Source organism: Podarcis cretensis, assembly GCF_951804945.1.
Source record: "Podarcis cretensis genome assembly, chromosome: 7".
Taxonomy (NCBI): domain Eukaryota; kingdom Metazoa; phylum Chordata; class Lepidosauria; order Squamata; family Lacertidae; genus Podarcis; species Podarcis cretensis.
This window is the reverse complement of record NC_137176.1, coordinates 92,930,860-92,937,579: the sequence shown is the minus strand read 5'-3', so window position 1 is coordinate 92,937,579 and position 6,720 is coordinate 92,930,860.

Genomic DNA, 6,720 nt, shown 5'->3' with positions numbered 1-6,720 from the left:
GAAGAATGGCAGATGAAGATGATGGACTATATGGGATTGGCAGAAATGACCGGCAGAATCCGAGACCAGGGAAAAGAGTCGGCGGAAGAAGATTGGAAGAAATTTAAAGACTATTTGCAGAAATATTGTAAAATTAATGAATGTTAGATTGATGTTGGACAGAAATTAAGTGGTTACCAGCTGTAATGTAAAGGTTGAGTAATAAGTTAAAATAAGTTACAACAAGTTATAATAAGGATTTGCTGAGTTAAGAATTCGAACTGGAATACAAAAGGGGGAGGTGAGAGGAGGTCTGGGAAATAAGTTAATGGAAATAAGTAATGAAAATTACATTTGTTTTTGTTTTTCTGTATTTTTGTTATTTTTTGTGTGGTTTTGTTTTTTGTTTGTTTTTTGCATTAATTTGGAAAAATCTAATAAATATTTATGAAAAAAACGAAAACAAAAGAGGGGTCTTGCCATCTGAGCATCCCAGGACCTCCAAGCACCCTACCCAGGCTTGCACCCCAGCGAGATCACTTTGGTGCTACTGACGCAGCATTTTCGCTTCATCCAACGCAGCATTTTGGCTTCGTCCCTGGAGGCACACTCCATTGCCTCTTGAGACAGACAGGTGTCAATAACAACAACAGATCTGGAAGGGTTTGTGATTGTGTTGCGCCTGGTGCAAAAGGCTCTGGGTAGGCAGAAGGAATGGTGGGACTTCTGCCAGCCTGGACTACTACAACTCCCCTCAACCCAGCCGGCCATGACATATCCAGGTCAGGCTGCCCCTGCCAGTCAAGGCTGCACAATACTGAGCAAGGTGTATAAGTATAAGGTCTTCTTCCTGGTCCTGGACCAGAGGCCCGACAAAGAACAACAGGTGAGGGAAGGGGAGGGAAAGAAGATGGAATTGAGAGTGCCAAGAAGATGCTTCACCCATGACAGATGGACAAATATAGGGTGGGGGACACCTGGCTTGCCAGCAGGACATGTGGAAAGCATCTAGGGTGTCTTCGTAGACCACATCTTGGGAGGAAAGCAATGACAAACCTAGACAGCATCTTAAAAAGCAGAGACAACATCCTTGCTGACAAAGGTCCATATAGTTCAAGCTATGGTTTTCCCAGTAGTGATGTATGGAAGTGAGAGCTGGACCATAAAGAAGGCTGATTGCCAAAGAATTGATGCTTTTGAATTCTGGTACTGGAGGAGACTCTTGAGAGTCCCATGGACTGCAAGAAGATCCAACCGATCCATTCTGAAGGAAATTAGCCCTGAGTGCTCACTGGAAGGACAGATCCTGAAGCTGAGGCTCCAAGACTTTGGCCACCTCCCTGGAAGACTCCCTGGAAAAGACCCTGATGCTGGGAAAGATGGAGGGCACAACAGAGGATGAGATGGTGGGACAGTGTTCTTGAAGCTACCAGCATGAGTCTGACCAAAGTGCGGGAGGCAGTGGAAGACAGGAGGGCCTGGTGTGCTCTGGTCCAGGGGGTCACGAAGAGTCGGACACAACTAAATGACTAAACAACAACAACAGTAGACCACAAGCCAACAGTGTGATGCAGCAGCAAAAAAAGCTAATGGCTGCCTTGAGAGAAATCTAGTGTCCAGATCAACTTGAAATACTGTGTCCAATTCTGGGCACCACAATTTAAGAAGGATGTTGACAAGCTGGAAGGTGTGCAGAGGATGTTGGGTTTTCCTAATATGGAGGTGGTGAATGGTGCTACTCAGAAGCATGTTTGTAGTCTTGATCTGAATGGCAACACACCTGTGAGCTCTTGACAATTCAACACACCTGTGGTCTCTCGACAATTTAAATAATTAGAGGGGGAGTTTAACTGCTGCACCAAATGCAGTAATGTGGTAGGGTAATTGATTATTTGAAAACTGTATTTAAGTTGACCGTGTGTTTTGTGTAGCGCTGGCATGGAGTTGTGAGGGGTGGTGAGTTGCAGCTGTTTGATTATTATATATTCAAAACAGAAGTAAGCAAAGATATTGTGGGCAGCCTTTTATTTTAACGACCCAGTCGCTACATACACTCAGCTGGTGAAGAAGTCTAACTGAGGAGGGTGGCCAAAATGCCCAGAGGTCTGCATATGTTTAGTCTGGGAAAGAGGAGGCAAGTTACCGGAAGGGAGATTTTGACTAAAAACTAGGAAGAACTTTCTGACAGTAAGAGCTTTTGGACAGTGGAACAGAGGTCTCCTTCCTTGGAGGTTTTTAAGCAGAGGTTGGATGGCCACCTGTCATGGATTCTTTAGCTGAGATTCCTGTATTGGAGGGGGTTGGACTGAAAATAATAATAATAATAATAATAATAATAATAATAATAATAATAATAATAAATATTTTTTATTTATACCTCGCCCTCCCCAGCCAAGGCCTCAGGGCAGCTAACACCAGGTATAAAAACAGTTGATTAAAATACAACTTAAATAGGGACGCGGGTGGCACTGTGGGTTAAACCACAGAGCCTAGGGCTTGCCGATCAGAAGGTTGGCGGTTCGAATCCCTGCGACGGGGTGAGCTCCCGTTGCTCGGTCCCTGCTCCTGCCAACCTAGCAGTTCCAAAACACATCAAAGTGCAAGTAGATAAATAGGTACCACTCCGGCGGGAAGGTAAACGGCGTTTCCGTGCGCTGCTCTGGTTCGCCAGAAGCGGCTTAGTCATGCTGGCCACATGACCCGGAAGCTGTACGCCGGCTCCCTCAGCCAATAAAGCAAGATGAGCGTCGCTACCCCAGAGTCGGCCACGACTGGACCTAAAGGTCAGAGTTCCCTTTACCGTTACCGTTACCATTACAACTTAAAAACAAGATAAAAATACAACATTAAAATGCAGCCTCATTTCAGTAGAAACTCAAATCAAAAAGTTTTTTGGGGATGAAAACGTCAAGTCTTCACCAAGGCCAACTATCCAGACTGGTCCTACGTGGGCCAGAAAAAAGCCAGGGAAGTCCCCAAATAGGAGTTCCATCACAGAAGGAGAAAGGAAAGAGGAAAGAGGGGAAGGGGATCAAGTTGATTCCAAGCCAAAGGCCAGGCGGAACAACTCTGTCTTACAGGCCCTGCGGAAAGAGATCAGATCCTGCAGCCTTGGGGTCCCTGCAAACTCTCAAGTTCTATGATTCTGACATCTGGCCTCCTTCCTCTGCTTCCATGCCCATAATAATAATAATAATAATAATTAATAATTAATAATTAATAATAATTTATTATTTATAGCCCGCCCATCTAGCTGGGTTTCCCCAGCCACTCTGGGCGGCTTCCAACAAAATATTAAAATACAGTAATGCATCAAACATTAAAAGCTTCCCTAAACAGGGCTGCCTTCAGATGTCTTCTAAATGTCAGATAGTTGTTTATCTCTTTGACATCTGGTGGGAGGGCGTTCCACAGGGCGGGTGCCACCACCGAGAAGGCCCTCTGCCTGGTTCCCTGTAACTTGGCTTCTCGCAATGAGGGAACCGCCAGAAGGCCCTCAGCGCTGGACCTCAGTGTCTGGGCAGAACGATGGAGGTGGAGACGCTCCTTCAGGTATACTGAAGTGCCAGTTACAGATAGGTAGCCGTGTTGGTCTGCCATAGTCTATATAGTGAGAAGGTGGGGAGGGGTATCAAAACAAAAAAAATTCCTTCCAGTAGCACCTTAAAGACCAACTAAGTTAGTTCTTGGTATGAGCTTGATATGAAGTGCCAGATCCACCTGAGGATCGGATTGGGCAGGCTGGGTGGAGTTGGAGAGTGTCTGGGTGACAGGCAGAGAGAGAGAGAGAGAGAGAGAGAGAGAGACAGACAGACAGACAGACAGACGGAGGGACGGACGGACAGACAGGCTCCTGTCTGCCCTTTCCTGTGCCATTCCCTGCTCCCTGGGGCTTGTGAGGGGCATTCAGTGCAGCTACTCAAGCAGAGGATGGGATCCCCTCTGGGGCCAGACAAGTGTTTGAAGCTCTCTGCATGTGGATTGAGATGAGGAATCAAAAGGACTCTTTCCCTAAGGAAAGAAAGCAAGAGACTGATAATTCCCTGAAAGGAGGACCCCTTCTGGGGTGCTTGAGCCAAAATCTCCAGTCTCTTGCATCTCCAGACGCAAAATTTAAATTCGGAGGGGGGAGCAGACTAGTCTGTTTCTTTCTCCCTCCAGGAAAAGAAATCAGTGCTTTCTTTGCTCCCCATAACAGGAGTGGCCATACAGATCTAACTCAGATAAATAGATAATTTATTACGGTCGGAGACCAGTTTATAAAACACACTTGGGGGTACAATCCCAGAAAGAAAACAAACAATTAAAACAATGTACAACAATAAATTTAAAATTTATAAATGAGATAATCATATAGACACTTAAAATTTTAAGATAAGCCACTGCAGAGAGATGACCCAGAATCACCCATGGAACTGTGTTTGGGGATTTTCTTAACGAGCTGGTTTGGGTCAGGGGGATGGTCTGCGCCTACAGATCTGTACACAGAATCTGGCGACCATCTGGGTCGTCTTATGATCTTTGCCTAACAGGAGAAGGTCAAATTTTTGCTTTTCCGGGAGGTCAGCGAGCCTCACCAGTAGGGGACCAATGGTCTCACTGCATGCCTCTTCATAAAAGGGACATCTAAAGAACAACTGCTCTGGGCTTCCCATCTCCCCCAATGAATAGGCGCAAAGTCTCTGAGCATATGGGACTTTTTAAAAGGATCCTTCCGGGACCGGGGAGAGCAGAGCAGAGCTTCTGGCGGATCTAACTCATATTTAAAATTTCTTAGAATCACAGAATTGCAAAGTTGGAAGGGGCCACAAGTGGTCATCTAGTCCAACCCCCTGCAAGGCAGAAATCTTTCACCCTTTTATATCCCACCTTTCCCTCTAAGCCGCTCAAGGTGGCTGATCTAATTCTCCCCCTCCTCTTTAATCCCCACAACAACCTTGTGAGGTGTTCAGCTGAGAGGCAGTGAGTGGATCACCCAGTGAGCTTCAGGGTGGAGGGGGAATTCGAACCCAGGTCTCCTGTGTCATAGTTCGGCACTCTAACTGCTACAGCACCCTGGCTCTCTGTGTCAACTCCAGGCAACCACGATGGCCGATGATGGTCAGGGATGAAAATGGGAGCAGCAGTTCCACAACATCTGGAGAACCACTGAATCCCCAGCTCTGATTCCTGCACTCAGGGTTGCTGGACACTCATCATATTTTTTAAAAAAATAATATTTATTCAAGTTTTAAAGATTACAAAAAGAAAATTAGAAACAACAACAAAAAGAAAAATTAAAAAATACAGAAAAAATACAGTTAGAAAAAGAAAAACAGCTCAAACTTTTACATAACTTTCTTTCCTTTGCTTGTTTCCTTGACCTCCTCACACCTCCCTTTTTTGTATTCTAGTTCAATTAGATGTTTCAGCAAATCCTTTCCAGCTTTGTTTTTATCCTAATAATTTATCTTAATATACTGTAATTTTACATTCTCATCTTTCACCAATTAAAAAATCAATTGTTACCTAATCCTTGATATCATTTCTGCTAAAACCACATTACTTCATTCCAATATCCTTCTAACATTCCTGAATTTTACAATGTTTCTGTAGATAAACTTTAAATTTTTTCCAATCTTCTTCCACCAACTCTTCACCTTGGTCTCGGATTCTGCTAGTCATTTCCGCCAGTTCCATATAGTCCATCACTTGCATCTGCCATTCTTCCCGGGTGGGTAAATCTTGTGTCTTCCTGCTGGACACTCATCATAAAACATCAGTCAAACACAACAGGCATCAGTATAATGCACACAAAAGCTTTCCACAGATGCAAGAATCAGGAATGTGGAAACAGTGACTTGAGCAGTTTACAGTGGGTCTACTCGGAAGTAACGAGGGGACGCAGGTGGCGCTAAAGGTTAAAGCCTCAGCGCCTAGGACTTGCCGATCGAAAGGTCGGCAGTTCGAATCCCTGCGGCGGGGTGCGCTCCCGCTGCTCGGTCCCAGCGCCTGCCAACCTAGCAGTTCGAAAGCACCTCCGGGTGCAAGTAGATAAATAGGGGCCGCTTACCAGCGGGAAGGTAAATGGCGTTTCCGTGTGCGGCTCTGGCTCGCCAGAGCAGCGATGTCACGCTGGCCACGTGACCCGGAAGTGTCTCCGGACAGCGCTGGCCCCTGGCCTCTTAAGTGAGATGGGCGCACAACCCCAGAGTCTGTCAAGACTGGCCCGTACGGGCAGGGGTACCTTTACCTTTTTACTCGGAAGTAAGTCTCTTTGAACTCAGTGGGGCTTCCTTCCAGGACTGCATCCTGGTGTTCAGTTGGAATCTCCTTTCTTCTGACTTGAAGCCATGGGTTCGAGTCCTACCTTCCAGAGCAGGAGAAAGCAAGCTGGCTCCATCTTCCATGTGACAGCCCTTGAGATATTTGAAGATGGATCCCATATCTCCTCTTAGTCTCCTCTTTTCCAGGCTAAACATATTCAGCTCCTTCAAGCGCTCCTCGCAAGGCTTGTTTCCAAACCCCGGATCATCTTGGTTTCCCTCCTCTGCATACATTTCAGCTTGTCAATATCCCTCTTAAATTGTTATGCCCAGAACTGGACACAGTCTTCCAGGTGTGATCTGACCAAGGCAGAATACAGTGGTACAGTGGTACCTCGGGTTAAGAACTTAATTCATTCTGGAGGTCTGTTCTTAACCTGAAACCATTCTTAACCTGAGGTACCACTTTAGATAATGGGGCCTCCCGCTGCCGCAG